This window comes from Pectinophora gossypiella, chromosome 3 (genome assembly GCF_024362695.1).
Source record: "Pectinophora gossypiella chromosome 3, ilPecGoss1.1, whole genome shotgun sequence".
NCBI classification, from domain to species: domain Eukaryota; kingdom Metazoa; phylum Arthropoda; class Insecta; order Lepidoptera; family Gelechiidae; genus Pectinophora; species Pectinophora gossypiella.
The window spans coordinates 8033339-8056225 of NC_065406.1; the positions used below are offsets into that span (position 1 = coordinate 8033339).

Sequence of the window (22887 nt, forward strand, 5' to 3'; positions counted from 1 at the left end):
TACTCTATACCGTCTGTGCATCTGATACTCGAAATCGTCAGTGGCTAATACTGCTAGAAACAGTACGTTTATAGAGACCTAGGCGATCTACAGTCTCAGGTGTTTCAAGTCCATTCAGCAATTTCCCTATGTAGATTTACCAAACTGGCGTCTTACTAGGCTCCTCAAAATAAAATGAATGCCACCCCTCCGTTACAGTCCAATTAAGCAACAACAATATGAATTTGGATCATGTCCGGAGTCGAAGTAAGCAATAAAATGAATTAGGCCGAGGCGGACCATTCAGGGACGCCCATGAGTACACCGCGTGACCCGTATCACTGGTTAGGCGATTATATGCGTGTATCGATCCATTTGGGCAAGTCACGTTTCTTAAAGCCAGCGTAGAGAGGGGTCCGGTAGGGAGGCCTCGGGAAGCCCGACAGAGTGACAGTGGGAGGGTGATGGACCAGCCGCTGACAGCAATTAATTCACCAATATCGTCTGTAGACGACGGGTCACGTTGCTCGCCGCAGACCCATGGCAGTCGCGGTACATATTAATTCATTAGGCACCATCTGATTCTATAACACAAAGTGTCATAGAACTTGTGTCCCAAACGCTTGTTCAATATGTATAAATACTAATGTATTTCATACATTACCAAAATGTTTATATTTTTCACGCAAATAACCTAATTTTCCTCATGGATATTGATTGTTTGTTCTACTTATCTATAAATCCGCAAGTATCCCATTCAGAATACATTATATTAACGATTATTCATTCAAAATTCCCCGATCTCGTCCGTTAATACTATGGCAACACTTGTTCGACTCAGAAATTCAACTTTTATAATATCTCATATTAGCAAATTAAGTTATATTACGTATTAAATCAAAGTAAATATAACCTTTTATCTAACCCTAACGAAAACTATGTCCAAATACTTAAGATATAACCTTTTCGTAAACTTGTGTTTTTGCGTTACTCAGAATGTTCAGTTACTGGCAAAATAATGGACATCCCCGTCTTTTTTATTTTATTCCATAGGCCATTAATAATTAAGTTGTGTAAGTTTAACTGTCGCTACTTATTCTTCGGCTAAGTAGTTAATGCCATCTGCGGCAAATCTACAATACGTCACGTCAAAACCCTACTTATGCGACGGATTAATCAGTTGTAAACTGTCTCTAAACTATAATTTACACAATACAAAAATATTTTCTTTTAAATAAAAACATTTTTTTTTTTCATAAATCCTTCGATCCAAAAAGTTCCGTAAATATCTAAAGCTATTTTCATTGGGATAGTTTTATTTAATCCGGAAACAAGAATTAGCTCTCGTTGATGTCTTTTGTATGCAAAGGTAAAATTGATATTTTGTCCTTGCGTTTATTTGTTTTCGTTTTATAGGAAAAATGATATTATCCAACCAGTATTACAATGGCCGCCTGCTACAAAGTTTACATTTCACCCCCACCCTTTCGTTCATCATCTCCTTAGCGCTATCCCGTTTCTCACGAGGTTCGCTTAGTTAGCCTGAAAATATTTGACAGGTCCAATTTTTACAACTAAGCGACTGTCTGACCTTCCAATCCGCCAATGGAAATTCAACTCGATACAGGTTAGGTCACATACCTCCGAAACGCATTTCTCGGGAATGTGCGGGTTTCCTCGCGAACTTTTCCTTCCGTTGAGCACGTAATAATAATTTATAATCCAAACACGAATTCAAAAAAACAAATTCTAAAAGCATTGGTTTAGGCTCTTGCTGAGATTCGAACATGCGACCTCATAATGAAAGCCAAACACTCACCACACCCTCTAGCTGATGAAGAATATTCAGTATTCCCAATAGTGGGATGAACGTAGGTCGTTTATGTTGCATTGTGACAGTGGGATTATGTCCTGTAACGTGATGGCTCATAATTTGGGCGATAGTTTGATCATCTGTTACCATACGGGTCGTTATATCCATCTTAGGAGTTCGTAACAAAAATGGCTTTAAATAAACTTTTGATTACAGGAGAGAGTTTATGTGTACCTGTATGTATGTATGTTGAGTTGAGTGAAAGTATTTTATTTTTACGAAGACTTTTGCATGACCTTGAATCGCGAATACGTAGTGCAGCAGCGTGGAAGAGTATGCTTCACGCATCATCCGGTTGACTGAGGTCAGGGGATTAAGAAGGCCACATGGAGCAATTCATCTAAAAATCAATATTGCAATTTGATATTTGCGCATTAAGTGTGCAATGAAAATAGCAATATTGCTTTTTAAATGAAATACTTCGATGTGGTGTTTTGAACCCCCCAGGTTTGAATATGTGAAATTAGCGTGGATGTTGTGTGTTACACAGATTGAGAGATTTGGTAGGAATTCACAGTATGTCAATCTTGTACTGCATGACTTACGTTCCCTGTTTACAATGGAAATTGACAAAAAATCTGTAAGTACCGTATGACTCAGTACTCCGGAGTATACGTTCATTTTGCACTTCCAGTTTTTGTCAGACGAATCTGATAAATCGTACGTGAGAATGTACCAGGCGCCTTGCCCAAGTTGCAAATGATTGTGAGAAACGACCGTAATAGTAACTTTTGCCATACGTAAAATAATAACTACATTAGCTACTTACTAAAAACTAAAAGCTATATTCTTGCAAACGAGAAATAAATTTCGCAGAGATTTAAAAAGTAATACTTGATAAAAACTTTCAATTCTATTGATTTCCGGTACAAAAGACATCTCGTAAGGGGCCTTGGTGGGGTGATTAAAATTTTCTCTAGTAGTGGAACGTTCCGGAAAATTCGGAAAGGATGAAAACCCCCATCAGAGAAACCTTATCAGGTAAAATTCTTCGACAAACGGATTGGTATAGCGGAGTATTGACGAAAGGATGCCTAAGGATATGCATAAAAATTGGATAATGCTTTATATAGCTCGACTCCTAATAACGTACCTACTGCTAAAGATTTCACATTTCGAAAAATATAAAAGTAATTAAACCCAGTGTCTTTTCCGATTCTGATTTTCAAAAACTCTTTCATTGAAATCTTAGTTTAAAAATAATTAAAAAATCACTCGAGTCATTCCATAATTCATTATACACGTAGCAATTGATTTTTATTCAAATTAGCTATTATATACTTAGTAAACCTTAATTTAAAAGCTATCTTTTCTGCGGCTCTTTTCCTCATCGACCGCTTTTTTGTTACGAATTACTTGAGGGAACCATAAAGTTTAATCTTCGGAGCTTATTGTGCGAATTGCAAAAAATATGTTTGTATAAAAAGAAGTTATTTTTGTCTGCTTGATGTGCCTCATTCTGTTTGCTAATGGAGTTTTAACCCCTCTAAACATTTACACTGCTCCGACATAGTGTTTACAAAACGTTAAGGTTGATTTTAACGTCATTTTTGTTCTCAGTAGAATCGCATTTGGATTCTATTACCTAGTTATCGTTGTTTTTTGCTGAGAATTGTTTAATATTATTATCTAATGAACACTTTTAATAGAAGTCAATGTTAGCGTGTTTCAATTAAAACAAGTTCATGCATAGTATTGGTGTTGTTTCTTAGTTTACAAATAAAATGCATTAAAAATAATTAAATTGGTACCTTTTGGCACCATTTTGTTTTTACCTTTCAAATCCAGGGAATACCGTAGTTGGTTCATCTCATCCATGTGAATAATTTTCCTCCAAAGTAAGTAGAATTTTCTAACGCCTTTTCACGATTCAGTGTAGCCCTTTAGGCTAGAAGTGTCGTCCATTTTTCCATTTTCCCGCCATTCGTTCGCGAGTGGGCGCTGTAAAAATGTTTAATTTTCCGGCTCGTTACCGTCACCGTAAAAGTCCTCCTTCATACTTACGGGATTCACATATTATTAACACGCAACGCCCAACCGCACATTTTATAACACTCACACAAAAATTTGCCTGTCGTAAATGTGACCCAGAAATAGTTTGCGAGGATCGGCTTCCATATGGGGAAAATTGAGATCATAGGATCACTGTCTTATTTAAGATGCTGTTTGAGTAATAAATATATTTGGAATGAGCATTGTTCGCGGATATTTACCGTTAAAAACCATGTTACTTCACCATCAAAGCTCAACTACCTAAATACATAAGCTGCTCATAGCATGATGTATAGGTATGTAGATAGGTTATTTATATATTACCATTCATTCTTATGATTTCAACGCCTTCAAAAAGCACTTTTTAAATGATATTTACTCATTTTAATCCAGCTGCATTGATTTTCTGTTTTATCTAGACAATGAATTAGTAAAGTTCCGTTATCAAATAAAAACATACTGAAATAGCTATGTGGACGATAATAAAATAACATTGGAAATCTTTAATCGGCTAAAGTTCTATCACTTAGTGTGGCTGAGACGCCAAATGATTATGTCCATTTGGATTATTGCAGCAAATGGGTTTTATCTGAAGATAACGGCTAACCCGTCTGGGCAGGTTTTAAAGAGACCAGCCGGGTCTGCATGACAACCGCACGCGCGCGGCGCGAATTATATTAAGCGCTTTGACCAATAGCCGTTTGACGTCCATCTACGTAGATAGCATTCGTATCGTTTATTGGTCCAAGCGCTCGATAATTATAATTCGCACCGCGCGCGGCACGGTTGTCATGCAGACCCGGCTGGAGCACACAAACATGATTTAATAAATTAAGTACACCTCTGCCTCCTCTTTCTGGGATTCTGGTGTGACGCTATGTTAAATACTACAGGTAACTTTGGAGTCTGCAAGAGCGACTAAAGCTCAACCGAGTCCGAGTATCGAGTGCTTCGACTAAAAGACGCAGCGAATGTTATCTACAAGGATAAACGTCGCACGGCTATTCGTCGAAGTCTTCGGTATAATTCCGTACAGATGACGCTGCCTAAAGGCACACCCCGGAAACTTCATACAAACAACCTCGTTTTACACAGACACTACACATTGACATTATCAACACGTGCAACTGTGTGTGTAACGTCTGAGGGCTGCCAATTACAATACCTAATTTAACCGTTATGACTTACTTAGTACTACTTACGAAAGATGCTTTTATAATAATCAGTTAATATTTATTTATTTACCACACAAATCACAAATAATATAAATATAATAAAATAAACTGCCTATATACGTCCCACTGCTGGGCACAGGCCTCCCCTCAATCAACCGGAGGGGGCATTTTTAATTTTATATAAGAAATTTTTAATAAGGAAAGGTTCACAATATACATAATTAGGCACTTGACTTAAAATCACTAAACTAATTAATTGCATTCAAATTATTTTTACATTAAGCACTTACCTTAGGTTCAAAATTATTAGCATGTTTTGATGAACAATCATCATGAAAAATTAATATTTATAGGCCCCGCGCAGGCGTACCCAGCGCGGGCAGACGAAAGAATATCAGCGTCCAATTTTAAAATTCGAACATATAAACTAAACTGACAAAAAATTAAATAACGTCGCAGCCTTCACTATCCAAGTCTAAACTATGTTCGAGGGGGTTCGAGGAAACCTAGCTCAGAGGCTGGGGGCGGAGAGTGGCCGTTCTATACGTAGTATTAATTCTAATTCTATGCTAAAGGTCTGTGTCCACTACACCGTATCATACTAGGACCGTGTCAGGCACGGAGCGACGAGTGCCAGACGCTACTATGTCCACTGCAACGGAGCAACCCCGCTCTATCCCCGTATATACCGGGAATTCTGGCCGGTCCGTGCATGGCACGCTATATAGACGGAATGTCTACTGAACGTTGCGCCATAGAAATTCATACAAAGAATTGTTTTTTGTCCGTGCCGGGACGGATAAGGTCCTGGTTGATACGGCGTAATGGGCACATACCTTTATGTAAAGCAGTATTTTAAGCAACTTTCTTTAAAACAAATGACTTCACACGTTGTTAGTGTCTTACATGATTTACATACATACGTTTACGAGACCAAATAAAAACATTTCTAATGGATTCACTGTCGTTCCAGTGTATTTTTATTGCAACAGAAAGTTGATACTTACTTTAAAATTAATTTAAATTAATTTTCTCTCAATAAAAATCTTCTTCTTATCGTGTGGGTTGTGTGGTGGAATACCAACTTCATCAACCCTGGTGTCAGGGTTATGATTGAGCCGCCAAAGGCCCCGCCAGTGGTTGAGTGTTGGACTCACGATCCGGAGGCCCCGGGTTCGAATCCCGGTGGGGATATATCACAAAAATCACTTTGTGATCCCTAGTTTGATTAGGACATTACAGGCTGATCACCTGATTGTCCGAAAGTAAGTTGATCCGTGCTTCGGAAGGCACGCTAAGCCATTGGTCGAGGTTCCTATTTACTGATGTAAGTGGGTAATCGTTATATGAGCCATGTCAATATAAATAATAAAATAAATAATAAATAAAATAAACTTTATTGAGTAGAAAGATGACGGTTTACAGTAAATGTTACCTTATTTGTTAGATATATTAATGGACTCGTATCAATAGTACTTACTTATTAATGTATCTGTATGTTACAATTGTGTTCCTATTACTATTGACATGGTTTAAAATATTATATCTATTATATATTTTGGTAACTTATTAAATAGTCCTAACCTTTGCTTATTGTATTGGCTATAAACTAGTAACGGTCACGGATGTTGTTGTCGCTTCGAAGTGATATATAACATTGTATCTATCCAAGATTCCCTGATTTTGGAGTTTATCTTTCTGCTCTAACTTAGTTGACTTTATAGCTAGCTAAACAAAAGCTTGTACTTGTACTTTAGCACTTTTCACTGCAGTTGTTTTAGTTTTCAGTTTTTCTTTCAGTTATATAGGATATAATAATATGCTATTGTCTAAAAGTAATCTCAGCATTTGTAATAGTTATGAGTTTGAATTCATGTTTGGATCATACATAATTAATATTACGTGGATACCAGAAATAGGCTCGCCCCCTACTACAAAGGACATAAAAGTAACTGGCGAGGAGTGGGTATACGAGGTATACTATGGTCACAGATCATAATGGTATACTATAGTACGTATACTATGTATTGAGTGTTATGAGGTATACACCTCTGCCTACCCTTTCGGGGATACAGGCGATGCTATGTTGTGTTGTTATTTTCAATACTGTTTGTTTGTATTTTCTGGGAGCTAATCTATAAACCATAATAACTATTATCGGCGATAAACTAAGCCAATCGAGTTCTAGATTAGTACTGTATTTTAGTGACGGCAGTGAATATAGTTTTAAACCATTTTCAGTGGTCATACATTGACAATGATGTTTGAAGCAACGACGTTATAAGTGTCCGCGAGTTGCCTACTGATTAACTGTGGCTTTGACCCCTCTATAGGGCATCATATTCATAATCTTTCTAAGCACGTAACATAATTATGTCAGCATCATTAAAAGACTAAGGGCGCTTACCTACCGCGACCAGCTGTATCTGAGCTGGTCTGCAAGTGCACTAAGTTTTACTTCTTTTACAAAGTCTTTTTTACGTAAGCACAACATTTTTCGTCTTAGTTTTTTATTGGTATTTCCTGTAACTTTTTCTACTACACTTGCATAGTTACACCATGTCAAAGCTATATATGTCTCACATAGAGAAAATTTAAATCGAAGAAATTTCTGACTCGGGCGGGACTTGAATCCAGCTTGAAGACAGCTGTTGTCAAGCCGGGACGAACGTGTTAACCATTACACCACCGGATCCTCCTCCTGTCCATGCCATTTTTTTCGATCTATGTATCGTCATTAAGCCGACGCCGTTAACACGCTCGTCTCGGCTTGACAAGAGCTGCGGGTTCCAGTCAGAAAAAAAAACGATTTAACCCCTTAAATGCCGGAACGCGGATCTCGACCAGACACAATGTAAAATCTATTGTGTCTGGTATCTCGGCATATGAGAGGTTAAATTTCCTCTTTGTAAGTTTCCCTAAAGCACGCTTAAGTGCAATACAAACAAAAATCATTCATAAGCGTCGTCAACAAGAAATAGGGTTTCTTGTAGATAGAAAAAGAAAACTAAAATAGTAAGTAAGTACTTAACTGGCATCAGTTTCCTGCTGGTAATTAATTCTGCCTCTCGTGCCGTTTGCAGCATTTTAAAGTAATATTTACAGTTCAAACAAACAAACTACTTACTTAAGTGGACTTTTTAATGTAAATGGAATTCCATAGGCTTTGCTTACCCCGGTGGAGGAATAAGAAAACAGTAAAACTGTTTTTACCATAACTGTACTAGATAACATCAAAACTCGCTCGACGTAGAAGGAAAATAAGGCCACTCGCAGTAAAGAGACTCGCCGTAGCGAGGGTCGCCGTTCAGAGAGTCGCTGTCAACGCTACAATTCGGATAATAGGCGTGTATACATGATGTATAATTTACACTATCTGCGACCGAGAATACTTTGTGAATACACGAAGTGCCTTCCGAAATTTGTGCACACACGTTCTTAAAGAAGCCTCCTTTTCATCATACAAACCCCCGTTGTATTGAGCGTTATTGGTTACAAAGTTTTTATAACCCGCCATCCACCTGGCTGATAAATAATAAAAATAAAAATAAAGACAGTGCCTGGTGGTTGTGGCGTGTCGGCAGCCGTTTCCGTATCTCGTGTCACCTGCAGCTTAACATCTGAAAGCTTTCAACCGTTTACCACTCCGTTAACTTTACCAACCTCCGCGAGATTCAACTAAAAGCTTTATTAATCGGTGCACATTCTTCCTGGGAAACTAGGTACTTACTGGTGTTTTCCGTTCTTCCTGATAAGCCCGGGTAGAAATTGGGTAAGAAAAATCCCAGTGGGGACATATCACAAAAATCACTTTGCGATTCCTAGTTTCGTTAGGACATTACAGGCTGATCACATGATTGTCTAAAAGTAAGATGATCCGTGCTTCGGAAGACACGTTGGGCCGTTAATCCCGGTTACTACTTACTGATCTAAGTATGTAGTCGTCACATGAGCCATGTCAGGGGCCTTTGGCGGCTCAGTAATAACACTGACATCAAGGTTGATGAGGTTGGTATTCCACCTCACAACCCACACGATAAGAAGAAGACCCGAATGTCCGAAAGTAAGATGATCCGTGCTTCAGAGGGCACGTTAAGCAGTCAGCACCGCTACTATTTACTAAGTGCCTATAGTCGTCACATGAGCAATGTCATGAGACTTTGGCGGCCTAAATAGTAACCCTAATACTTCGGTTGATGAGGTCGGTCATTAACCTCTCAACCCACATGAGAGAAGAACTAGTGTGGCAGAGTAAGGGTAGAGAGAGTAGAGCTAAAATTTATTGGAAGACAAATTAGACAAATTATTATCATATGTTATTGACGTCCGAAGACTTATTTAGTTACCTAAAATGCTATTTTGTGGGCAAATTAGCTCGCCATGGAATTTAATCATAGCTGGCGAGAAGTGGGTGTACTGTACGCCTCTGCCTACCCCTTTGGGAATACAGGCTTAATGCTATTTTATGGGTTACGTTATGCTATTTTGTAAAAAATACGATAAAGTTATGTTGTTGTATTATTTAGTAACTAGATATAACATGCGGGGAAATATTTATCGTTATCTGTCAAACAGTAACAATTCCAAAAATAACGGTTACAGAAATAAATATGATATACTGCTCCACTGAAGATAAAGAATGGTGGTTGCTTTGACTTCTTAAATATGCAGATGGCTGTGCCGCACAGTTGCTCTATAATACATACTGTATATTACCTGGGGGGTTAGAATGGCCACATCGAAGCAATTCATCTAAGAAAGCAATATTGTTATTTGACATTTGTTTGCATTGCGCACTTACTTTTATATGCGCAAATGTCAAATTGCAATATTGCTTTCTTAGATGAATTGTTTCGATGTGGCCATTTTAACCCCCCAGTACACCTTCAAAACGGTGCGCTCACGTGCCCTCACTGTGCGCGGGAATTCACTGTAAAGATAGGCTACATAAGCCATCATCGGGCGCATCAGCGTCGTGCCGACTAGGAGTCGAAGTGGTCGCCATGGCCGAAATCGGTCGGAGAGATCATCATCATCATCATCATCACACCTTCAAAATATTTTACCAGGTAAGAGCTCTCAGCGCTTCCATTTGTCCGACCAAGTAGTTAATGGCATTTGCGGCAAATCTATATCTTACTTCTTCTTATCGTGTGGCTTGTGAGGTGGACCAACCTCATCAACCCTGGTGTCAGGGTTATGATTGAGCCGCCAAAGGCCCCTGACATGGCTCATGTAACGATTACTCACTTACAACAGTAAATAGTAACCGGGACCAACAGCTTAACGTGCCTTCCGAAGCATGGATCATCTTACTTTTGGATAATCAGGTGATCAGCCTGTGATGTCCTAACCAAACTAGGGATCACAAAGTGAATTTTGTGATATGTCCCCACCGGGATTCGAACCCGGGGCCTTCGGATCGTGAGTCCGACGCTGAACCACTAGACAACAGAATATATCTAGTTTTACAAGCTCAATTTACTTTCAGTTTTTTTTATTATTAAACATACAAATTGTATTCTACGTCATCATCACAGTGCCGCCTAATGCGCAAGTGAGCGCAAGACACAGTCCGCGCGCTATCCCCCTTACCCCTGAGCGGCTTACAGCCACTTAAAGACTAAAGTAAAACCCAGAGGGGGTGAGGTGTGTACTGGAGACGAATCGGTGCGGGGCGGAGACGCGAATAACACGCTAATCTCTACTTTCATATTTTATTGATTAATAGAAAACTATCCTTTTACGATGTTACGTTACTGTTGTAGCACGATTTTTCCCAAATTTTCACAAGGTCCTAGTAGTAGATTCGTTAAGCATCTTTGTTACCATAATGATGTAAGATAGTTACCATTATAATATTATAATATAATAAGGAAAATGAGTAATAAAGGTAAATTATACCCTCAGGCCACGTGTATGTACATAATACTATGAATTGCAGGTCGTTTGCCAGATGACTTTGTTTGGCATTTAATAGTTAGCAACATGCCGACTTCACCCCCTCTGGGTCTTACTTTAGTCTTAAAATGGCCGTCAGTAACGGAGAGTATGGACTGTGCAACTTGCTCGCACTTACGTGTTAGGAACACACGTTAAGAATGAGATTTTTGTATGGAATGTCCGAGGTGTACAGTCGTGAGCAATATCATGTACCCACTTTAAAACCTTGTCGCACCTGTCGTATATTTGACATTTAATGAGACTTACGGCTTGTCAAAAAAAAATATGTGACATGGTTTCAAACTGTATATATATTAGTACTCGTGACCGTACTTATACTTAGTCTTCTTGGAGAAAAGTTGATTATAACATTAAAAACTGAATGCAAACTCATTTACTAGTTCTAAATATTAGCCCGCATATACACCCGCATTCGTATTAAGTATATTATGACGTATTGATTCCTAATTGCACACAAATCACCTGTTTACTGTTTACTCGTCTACCGCACCCCGTTTCCGAGAATCTGTAGGTATGTCAGTTCTCGCAAATGCCCGGTTCTGGAAAACGCATGTACATAATATGCGCTTCATTCATTCGGAAATATTTGTTTACATACCCGTTATTTGGGTGAACATTCGTAATTTCGGTGGCGTGAATGAACCCTTGTTTATTTATGTGACCGATTTATGATCTCTTGCAACATTGCGTTTTTTTATGTAGGTTATTAAGTACCTAGTACAACTTATAATTAGTTATTACCAGCAATTTTTTTATTCAAAATATTTATCGTACATAGCGTCGTTATAATTGTGTTTTGAACTGTACAATCAAATGACGGACGCCACGTAGAGCCACTCGCCTAAAGACATTCGCCATAGCAGGAATCAACTTTCGGGAGTCCTATTTCTCCCATAAGGTGTCGCTACTGTTGAGTGACCTTAAATTTTGACAGGTCCCTATATTATTTGGGTAAACAAACAATATTATTTTGATTATATTTTTTCACTACCCTTTGCGCAGCGTTTAACTGCAAAATGATAGTAACAACGAAAAATAATAAAATAATAATGATGATGTAATGATGTATTTTATACCCCAAAGATCGGAAAGAAGGAAAACTTAGAAAAACTTATTTTCAATTAAAATTGCCTTTTTCCAATTGATGGCTGCTTTTCTTTTTCGTAACTCATCCTTTAGACGGGATACACTTAAGGTTGCTCCACATTTTATAGGAATTTATCACGAATTTTAACTGGACAGTATGGAGAACTGTCAAAATTTAGGGACACTCAACAGTGCTATCGTCCGTTTTATTATAGAACATTCCAGATTATGCAATAAATATTAAATAAGTAACATAACATAAACTGCCTATATACGTCCCACTGCTGGGCACAGGCCTCCCCTCAATCAACCGGAGGGGGTATGGAGCATACTCCACCACGCTGCTCCACTGCGGGTTGGTGGAGGTGTTTTTACGGCTAATAGCCGGGACCAACGGCTTAACGTGCCCTCCGAAGCACGGAATCATCTTACTTTTTCGGACAATCAGGTGATTCAAGCCTGAAAAGTCCTTACCAAACAAAGGACAGTCTCACAAAGTGATTTCGACAATGTCCCCATCGGGAATCGAACCCGGACCTCCAGATCTTGAGCCTAACGCTCTAACCACTAGACCACGGAGGCTGTTAAATATTAAATAAGTACTTAATTCAAATATAATTTTAGGATTAAAATAAATAGAGCCCAACTATCTGGAATAATGATTGAATATGTTATAAATTACGTTTTTAAATTGACCACGTTTATTAAAGCTGCAGAGGCCGGCTTCGTAAAACGAATCTCATTTGACTTTTTTGTTAAATACTCCGACGAGTCTATTTTGAGTGCTGTTTATATAAGTGTAGATACATATATATGTAGATACTTAAGTAATTAATAAGAAGTAAGTAGAACGCTAAAATTGACTCAGCTGTTTCGATCTTAACTTCACAAAATGAGGAGTATCGCTCCAAAATCACACTACTTGAACAGCAGGCTAAAATGGACCGTGAGTATATCTGCATTCTGGAGAACAAGGTTGAAGACCTCCAAAGAAACTCACGCAGGACATGCATTGAAATAAAAAACGTCCCTAAAAAAATCCATGAAACAAGAGAGGACTTGATTCAAATGGTTGTGAATATAACCAATACTATTCAATTGCCTACGAGTGACCGTGACATACACGATATATTCCGCCTGAAATCCAAAAGTGATGTGGAGAAGAGGTCCACGATTATTGTGGATTTGAGATCTTCTATTTTGCGATCCGACTTCCTGAAGAAAGTGAAAGATTTTAATATTAAAAATAAATCACGACTGCAGGCGAAACACCTAGGTTTTACCAGTAATGAAGACACGCCTATCTTCATATCCGAACAACTCACCACAAAGGGAGCACGGCTGTTCTTCCTTGCTCGAGATCTAAAAAAGACTCGAAAAGTCAAATACTGCTGGACCTCACTAGGAAAAGTACTGGTCCGTAAAGACGACACCTCACGCATAATCCATATTCAAAGCGAAGCACAAGTGCAACATCTTATGCAGGAATTGTGACTAAATTCCCGCATCTACTGCCGGGTCTCATATTTGTTTAAACAGTGTAACTTTAATTCCTTATCTATAATTTCTAAGAAAATGTTGTTCCATTATTATACTGAACTTATTTGTAAAACACACTCACCACACGCTCACTCATATAATAAACCAATATACATAACTTACATAATCATACACCTAAACTCACATGCCACTATTCAAATAATAAACAAACACACGCACTTACACTACCCATATCAACACATATCATTACTCTTACCTGTCATTCACAAACACTTACCTACTGCATCCATAATTACATACTATTCACGATCACCTATTTCTAAACCTGACCTATCACTATACCTACAACTGAACTACCTAAATAAAAACCAAAAGTGTTCTAATCAAATATATTATAATGGATAGTTTTGACACGCTACAAGAAATAGATCAGATTAAAACCTCAGTATCATTTAAGTGTAATATACAAGAGTTAAGTACAAAAATGGAAACTTCTTCATTTAACTTAACTATTTCTACCCAAAACATACGAAGTGTATATAAAAACCTTAATGACTTACAACTCACTCTGTCGCAACTAAAGTATGAAACCGATATTTTAATTCTAACTGAGAGTGGGCTAAACTCTAATAAAAACATACCACAAATTTTGAATTACGTATCTTTCCACACAAAACAACATATAAATAAATGTGACGGTGTAGTTGTTTACACTAAAAATAAATACCTGGCAAAATTTAAAGAACTTAACCTATGTAACTCTTCTGGGATTGAGATACAAATTTTGAACCATGTAATTATAGGCATATACCGTTCCCCATCGTTTTTAAACGCAGGTAATTTCATTGCCTCTCTCAACTCTCACCTAGAAAATATCAATCCTAGTAAGAACATTTTGATTCTGGGTGACATTAACATAGATTTAATCATAGCTCCTGATGAGAAAGCTCATGAGAGGTTAAATAGATTAAATTACCTAAACATGCTGTCACTACATGGGCTTTTACCGGCGCATACCTTACCCACGAGAGAGGACGGCTGCCTTGACCACGTCATCATGAGACTAGACAGTAAAAACAACTCAGCTACTGTTGCAGTCTTAAGCACAACGGTTACAGACCATAACCTGGTCATTTTATTTATCGCCCACAGGTATCATCAAACAACACCTCAAAAGAGCAAAACTATAACTAACTACGAGAATGCTTATAAGAGTTTAATCAATATCGACACTTCATGCTTTAATATTTTTAAAGACCCGGATACTTATGCCTATGCACTAATACAAATGGTCAAGACAGCCATCCACACTAACTCACGGAGTGTTACTGCCACGAATAGTAAAAGAGTCATAAAACCATGGATGACTATGGGAGCCCTGCGTTGTATAAGACTCCGGGATAAAATGTATCTGAAATTAAAAATTCACCCTCATAACCTTATCTTAAAAATCACATACAAACGTTTTCGCACCTTTTGTAGTAACCTTATTAATAAAATAAAAAGGCAATATTATAAAAACAAAATCAAAACCTCGATTAAAAACCCCAGAGCTCTATGGGCAAACATAAACGAAGTTACGCAATATAAACCACCCAAAAGCCCTAACGTTGGTCTACTAAGTATTAGATGCTGCCCTGAAACTTCTATAAACTACGTAAATAATTATTTTCTTAGCATTGGCCAAACACTTGCTGAAAAAATCTCAAATAGCGTTGTATCTTCCGGAAATAGTAACTTAGACTACTATAGGCACCCATCTTCATTTGTTTTGCTAGACACCACCCATATGGAAGTAGACATTACACTTTCATCCCTGGATTCAGCGAGCGCACCGGGGTGTGATGAAATTCCTACCTTATTTTTAAAACACTCTAGGGATCTGCTGGTTCCTCTGATTAGTCGCCTTGCCAATCTGTGTTTCAGCACCGGGATATTCCCATATGTTCTTAAGCGATCTATTGTTACCCCTGTATATAAGAGTGGAGACAGAGACGATGTTAATAACTATCGACCGATCTCTGTGCTGACCTCCATTTCTAAAGTCATTGAGAAATTACTGAACACTAGAATAGTAAACTACTTGATTAAATACAATATCTTATCATCGTCTCAATATGGTTTTAGAAAGGGATTGTCAACGAATGATGCTGTTACCGAGCTTACAACAGTTATAACTAGGGAAGTTGACCAAGGTAACAAATGTTTAACGGTCTTTCTTGACCTCAGGAAAGCTTTTGATACCGTTTCTGTCGCCATTCTTATACGCAGACTGGAGGCTATTGGTTTCCGTGGCCGGGCCCTCTGCCTACTCAGTAGTTACCTTCAAAACAGAAAACAAGGGGTAAAAATTGGCAACCTGCATAGTGAAGAAGAAAGGGTAACGTTTGGGGTCCCACAGGGCAGTGTTCTCGGTCCGACGCTGTTTTTGATATATATAAATGATCTATGTAACCTTCGAAGCGTCGGAGGGAGGATACTGTCCTATGCAGACGACACGGCTATCATTTTCACTGGTAAATCCTGGGATGCGGTTAGGGTGGCGGCGGAGGGAGGACTGGCAAGGGTTAGTTCATGGCTTAACGAGAATCTCCTCACACTTAATACTCTAAAAACTAATTACGTATGCTTTGCCCCGTACGATAACTCACAGCCACCTCCTGGCTTTGAAATTAAAATTCACTCCTGTTCATACCCTAATTCTAACACTATATGTCACTGCCCAACTATACAAAAGGTCGGATGCGTTAAGTACCTCGGAGTTATGGTAGACCAGAGACTAAGCTGGCATCCACACCTAGAAATGACCATCAGTAGGGTAAGAAAGCTCATATGGGTTTTCAAATCACTGAGACACGTTTTGAGTAGGGAATTAATAAACAAAATCTACATTGTTCTGGCCCAATCGGTTATAATATACTGTATCACAGTGTGGGGGGGAGCGACTAAGACAAACCTTTTAGATCTAGAACGTGCACAAAGATCCTTGATTAAAGTCATGTATTTTAGGCCCTACAGGTTTCCTACTAAAATCCTCTACGATACATCCAAATTGCTCTCCGTTAGGAAACTTTATATATTAAACGTTATTCTGAAATATCACAAAACGTTACCTCTTGATCATAACAAACTTCAGAAACGACGCTGTGATCTCGTTGCGCCTTCCTGTCGTACACGATCGGCCTTCGCCAGGCGGCAATATATAGCTCAAGCCCCTTATGTTTACAATAAAATAAATCGTGCATTAAATATATACCCCATGCACACATTCAGATGTAAGGAAACAGTAACTGAGTGGCTAAGTACTCTTACGTACGATGAAGTGGAAGACATCTTTGTGAGACTGACCTAATAGGTGCCCACCCTGTACGTGGTCTTGTACCGAACCCAAGGAAGTAAAAACCGTAGGGCGTACAGGGTTGACGTAAATATAAGTCTGTTAACAACGGGTAGTGATAGACACACACCCACAGACACACACACACACACACACACACACACACACACACACACACACACACACACACACACACACACACGCACACACACACACACACACACACACACACGCGCGCACACACACACACACACACACACATACACACACACACACATATACACCCACACACACACACACACACACACACACACAGAGAGAGAGAGAGAGAGACACACACATACACACACATGTATTATGTTTAATTTACCTAAGTTTTACTTTAAGACAATATAGTGTAAATCAAATTGTACTACTGGTTGCGTTGGAAGAGCGAGGCATTCCCATCACAAGTGTCATCTGACTACTTTTAGGGAAGCCCCTGTAACTTGTTTGTTATAGATTTACAGAAATAAAACCCTTTTTATTTATTATTTATAAGTAGAGAAGTATATTTCTCGCATCCTTTTTCAGGGATTCTTTAATATTCACTAATATTTTCGTGTTTCAAAAATCAAAATGTTTATTTGTTACCTGGTTTTACCTCTTGCGGCCGAGATTTCCAGGCACAAGGTTCGGATTTTAAAAGGACATTCTTCTTACGACTTTGAAGTAAAATATTAGGATTTATTAACCAGTTTGGCCTAACGTTCAAATAGTAACTTTTGTGGTGATTTGTACCAAACTAGCGACGGCTTTTTTTACCCACGACGGAACGGAGCAGGTACGAGTATATGCGTTTAGGGTGAGAGATGTTTGTGTGTGCGTTTGTGCAAAGAAATGTTATTAATTATCTTCTAAACTAATAATCCGATTTTGATGCGGTTTTCAATAACGGGTTTGTGTTTGATGAGTTCATGTTATTAGACAGGTGTCATGTCTGTAACTCACTAGGGGGCGCCACAATATTAGTGTTTAGAATAAATATTATTCGAAACGCCTCTTCAATTTATAATAGCAATTTATTTGCAATAGTTTTTATTAGTTAATTGTTTTTGACAGGCGTTTTTTTTTTCGGTTCCATTGATTACACGTAATTACGTCGAACACGGTGCTGTTTCATTGCTACCTAAATCCCTTAAAAATCAGTAAAAAGGCATATCAGGCATATTCATGGTCCTTCGAGCCAGATTTCAGAGAAGATCACAATCAATAAATTGTAGATAAATTAATACGAAGTGATTGGCGAAGATTAAAGAAAAATCAAGATCGACTATAAGTGGCACGTGGATTGTGTGGTCAAGTAAATCAAATTCATCCAATTAATCCTCATTTAATTCATTAAGTTGAACCCATCAGTCAATAATCAGGTAGTATTAAGTAAACAGCCTCCGTGGTCTAGTGGTTAGAGCGTTAGGCTCACGATCTGGTGGTCCGGGTTCGATTCCCGATGGGGACATTGTCGAAATCACTTTGTGAGACTGTCCTTTGTTTGGTAAGGACTTTTCAAGCTTGAATCACCTGATTGTCCGAAAAAGTAAGATGATTCCGTGCTTCGGAGGGCACGTTAAGCCGTTGGTCCCGGCTATTAGCAGTAAAAACACCTCCACCAACCCGCAGTGGAGCAGCGTGGTGGAGTATGCTCCATACCCCCTCCGGTTGATTGAGGGGAGGCCTGTGCCCAGCAGTGGGACGTATATAGGCAGTTTATGTATGTTATGTATTAAGTAAAGCAAAGTGTTGTTAATTACGGTTAGTATAATTTTAATTACATTTATTATTACCCACGACGGAACGGAGCAGGTATATGCGTTTAGGGTGAGAGATGTTTGTGTGTGCGTTTGTGCAAAGTAATGTTACCACCTATCTTTTAAACTAATGATCCGATTTTGAGGCGGTTTTCAATAACGGGTTTGTGTTTGATGAGTTCATGTTCTTAGGCAGGTGTCATGGCTGTAACTCACTAGGGGGCGCCACAATATTAGTGCAAAACAATGTTGCAATATAATCAAAACGAAATGTCCGATTACAATTCTGTTTTCGGCAATGTGTACGTGGTAGCTTATTGCATGTTCCCAAATAATAAAAATTACGTCTTTAACTCACTAGAGGGTGCTACAATATTAGTGAAAAATAGTATTGCAATAATATTAAAACGAATTGTCCAATTTCAATGCGGTTTTCAGCAATGGGTTCGTAGTTGAATGGTGCATGGTCTAAGATAAGTCTTATGATATTAACTCACTAGGAGGCGCTGCTATATTAGTGTGAAACGTTTATATTGCAATATTATTAAAATTAAAACGTATTGTCTGATTTCAATGCGGATTTCAGGAATGAGTTCGTGGGTGATTGGTGCATGTTCTCAGATGAGTCTTATAGAGGTAACTTTAAACAGAAAGCAACTGTATAATATTTAATAAGGGACTTAATATTATGTGGTAGGATGAATCACACTTATTGTTTTGCGAGATCTTACCTACACATTATCTATACTTATAATAAATCTGTAGAGAGGTCAATTCTGTACATTAAATATATTTTCAAAATAACTATCAGGGGGTGATTAGTGATCGATACTGATGCCAAAAATGCAATCAGTAAAATTTTTGTCTGTCTGTCTGTCTGTATGTTCCTTATAGAAACAAAAACTACTGGACGGATTTTAATGAAACTTGGTACAAGTATTCTTCATACTCCTGGGCAGGTTATAGTATACTTTTCATCACGCTACAATCAATAGGAGCAGAGTAGTGAAGGGAAATTTTGGGAAAACGGGAGAAGTTATACCATTTTTTAAGCTTCCGTCGCGTGAGCAGCCTTAATGGTTAAAGTTACATAGAAATCATGTATGACGGAAATATCTAAATATATAAAAAGAGAAACTGACTGACTGACATATCAACGCACAGCCTAAACGGCTAAACGTAGGCACTTGAAATTTGGAAGAGACGTAGCTTAGGTACCGTAGAGGTGCACTAAGAAAGGAATTCCCGAAATTCCTACGGGAACGGGAATTAGCGGGAAAATCCTTTTGGATGAAAAATCTAAACCACTCAAGTTAGACGTTTGAACTTTAACATGCAGGTACCTTAGGTACCTTAGAGGTGCACTAAGAAAGGAATTCCCGAAATTCCCACGGGAACGGGAATTAGCGGGAAAATCCTTTTGTATGAAAAATCTAAACAACTCAAGTTAGACGTTTGAAATTTAGCACGCAAGTACTTTAGGTACCGTAGAGGTGCACTAAGAAAGGAATTCCCGAAATTCCCACGGGAACGGGAATTAGCGGGAAAATCCTTTTGTATGAAAAATCTAAACCACTCAAGTTAGACGTTTGAAATTTAACATGCAGGTACCTTAGGTACCGTAGAGGTGAACTAAGAAAGGAATTCCCGAAATTCCTACGGGAACGGGAAAATCCTTTTGTATGAAAAATCTAAACCACTCAAGTTAGACGTTTGAAATTTGACATGCAGGTACCTTAGTAAACTTAAAGCTTGGTTGCAACAGGATATTGCAAAATTCCCACGGGAATGGGAGTTAGCGGGAAAAAACATTTGTATGAAAAATCTAAACCGCGTAAGATAGGAGTAGATGTTTTTAATCTAGCATGCATGCATACCTAAGTTTAGTTATGGCTGCGTTTTGAAAAATGGGAGTTAGCGGGGAAAAAATGTTGTATGAAAAAATCTATACTGCATAAGTTAGATGCTTGAAATTTGACATGCACTCCCACACACACAAAGATCTCTCTTTTATAACACGCTACGCGGACGAAGTCGCGGGCAAAAGCTAGTATAGATTATAATTCGTATATGCTCTCTAAAAAGTCTGAAATAAAATTAAGCAAAATTAAAAATTTTGAAAAAAACCCACGACGGTAAAAATCTCATCGAAAAAGAATAAAATAACTCAAAACCCCCGACTTACCCAATTATTATGTAACGAAATATTATATTAGACTTAAAAATACTTTCTAAAAAAGAGTTGATATCTCGAGACATCGGTAATAGATATACTTAAGTACCTAACAATGAATATGGATGTTTACAGTTTTTTCCTAACGTGTCTGTTTCTCGAAGATATACTTAAATGTAGCGATAATAATTTTACCATAATACATAACCGAGGAATATCCGTCGGGGGCTGCCATTAACCCAGCTAAAGTTTTTCTAGTGACGTGAATACAATTATTGAAGAATTGTAGATGTTTAACGACGACATAAAATACACTTATGAGTATGATTAATTTTTTGTTGAAATTTCATATAGAAAAGGCAGCCCCCGACGGATATTCCTCGGTTATGTATTATGGTAAAATTATTATCGCTACATTTAAGTATATCTTCGAGAAACAGACACGTTAGGAAAAAACTGTAAACATCCATATTCATTGTTAGGTACTTAAGTATATCTATTACCGATGTCTCGAGATATCAACTCTTTTTTAGAAAGTATTTTTAAGTCTAATATAATATTTCGTTACATAATAATTGGGTAAGTCGGGGGTTTTGAGTTATTTTATTCTTTTTCGATGAGATTTTTACCGTCGTGGGTTTTTTTCAAAATTTTTAATTTTGCTTAATTTTATTAGTTAGATATTGGCCCCGATTCCTGCAGACACCTCCTTATTTTATTTTAAGTTATACCCGTCATTTTCTTATCCGCCGAAAAGGAAAGGGACGGGTGATTGTCAACAAGTTAATTTTAAAACGAATGAATAACCCGGGCGAATAAAATAGGCAACTCGCTGGTATGTAATCCGTTAAACGTGCTGTCTACTTAACTCTGACGGGTTATTGGCCGATGTAAAATTTTTAGACGGTTGTTTTAGATTTCTGCTTAAAATTGACGTGTATTCCATAAATTTTATGGCTGTCGATTACCCGTCCCTTTCCTTTTCAACGGATAAGAAAATTACAAGTATAACTTTAAATAAAATTAGATGGCGTCTGCAGGAATTAGCACCAATATAACTACTTGAACAACGTTTTGACGAGGTTACAATACCTACTTACTTATCCCGTTTTATTGCAATTTCCCTTAGAATTACTTTTTTAAACAATTCCTCTACTAAAACATTTTCTGGTCCGTTATAAGAAGCCGTTATAAACATGATTTATCTTGATAAGTTCTCTTACAATACGCGAAGAAATCCTGTTGAACACGGCACTGCTTTAGATTTCAACAGTTTTGTTGGTCAATGTTTATAAGAGAACTTCTCAAGGCAACATTTATGTTTTTAATGGGATTTCAAAATTGTTTGTTAGGTACTTTTGCATTTTAGCATACTATCTTACTTGCAATAATTTTATTCTATCTTTTGTTCTTTTTTATGATCTTAGTAAAATCACCGGAATAAGTTTGTTGTTAACGTGGACGCGTATCTGAAATACGAACTGCATTAATTTCTAAATGCAGTCTACCCCTAACATACAGAGTTTTAATGACATAGTAACGAATACTAAGGGGGATGATTAGACCATGATTCTATATTGATATCAAGTGGAGATTTCCGTCGCAAAATTCATGTTTTTTTAGTTTACTTAAGTACTTAAATTACTTTCAATTCTATACTTTTGCGATGGCAATTTTTTATCGGAAATTTCATGAAAATTATAGTTTTTTTTTAATTATTTTCAGTTTCATACTTTAACGACGGAAAACTCCACTTGATATCAACTCAGAATCATGATCTGAATCATCCCGCAAAGTTTTCGTTACTTTGTCACTTACATCGTGTATATTTTAATTTATATAAATATTTTTCAACTAACTATAAATATTCACCTCTATACATACAAACCACCACGCCTATTTACCACTGGGATACGCAGAGACAATTTCTACTATTACGATCCTGACACACTATTTTCGCTTGTAACTCTATAGATAATGTTCTAATGTAATTTACCGAGTACTAAGTATCTAAGTCGATG

At 37.7% G+C, this 22887-nt stretch overlaps 1 protein-coding gene across 1 annotated transcript in view; it reads left to right on the top strand.

The window, feature by feature from the left end:
• The window catches only part of LOC126381837 (uncharacterized), a 73548-nt gene that overhangs the window by 502 nt on the left and 50159 nt on the right, over positions 1–22887 (top strand). The window lies entirely within an intron of this gene.